Source organism: Hylaeus volcanicus, chromosome 1 (assembly GCF_026283585.1).
Source record: "Hylaeus volcanicus isolate JK05 chromosome 1, UHH_iyHylVolc1.0_haploid, whole genome shotgun sequence".
NCBI lineage: Eukaryota > Metazoa > Arthropoda > Insecta > Hymenoptera > Colletidae > Hylaeus > Hylaeus volcanicus.
The window spans coordinates 14,717,562-14,718,245 of record NC_071976.1 but is presented as its reverse complement, the minus strand read 5'-3'; positions in this window follow the sequence as shown (position 1 = coordinate 14,718,245).

Sequence of the window (684 nt, the reverse complement as noted above, 5' to 3'; positions counted from 1 at the left end):
TCCGTCACGAAGGGGGTTGAAAATTTGCGAGCTGTCCCTCCCCCCCCAAGGGTGCCTATGGGGTGCACGGTATGAGTGATAGCATTTTCTGGATCAGGGGAGTCCAGAGAATGCATTGAGAGGGGATGGAAGGTTGTGGGGGGGGGGGGGTTGTCTGAGAGGGATTTCAAGGGGTGCATTTTGTAAAGGGCATCAAGTCGCCTTAAAGATTTTTTTGAATTTTTCAACTCCTTCCGTCATCCCTGGCCTGTTTCAAAGAGGCGTTTTTTTACACCCTCCCCTTTAGGGGGGTGAATCAACCCCTTCACATCAACCCTCGCCAATGCAACTTTGCACACACCCAGAAAACACTTGAAGACTATTCCTCACGAAGTTTCACCGAAATCGGTTGAAATCTCTCATAGTTATGAGCATTTGAAAAATCGTTCTGGTTTGCTTGTCCGCTAGTGTAGTATACAGGATGTTCCAAAAATGTTGGAGGTCCTTGATAGGGGTGTTTGGGGAGGGGTGATTTGAAACAACACTTTCGCTAAGGAAAAAGTTGTTTCAAATCACCCCCCGAACCATCCCTTTCAAGGACCTCCAACATTTTTGGGATACGCGAGAACAAGTTGTCCAATCTCATCAGGATACGACTTTTGCGACTCGTAAATGTATAAGTGAAAATTCATTGTAAGACAACTG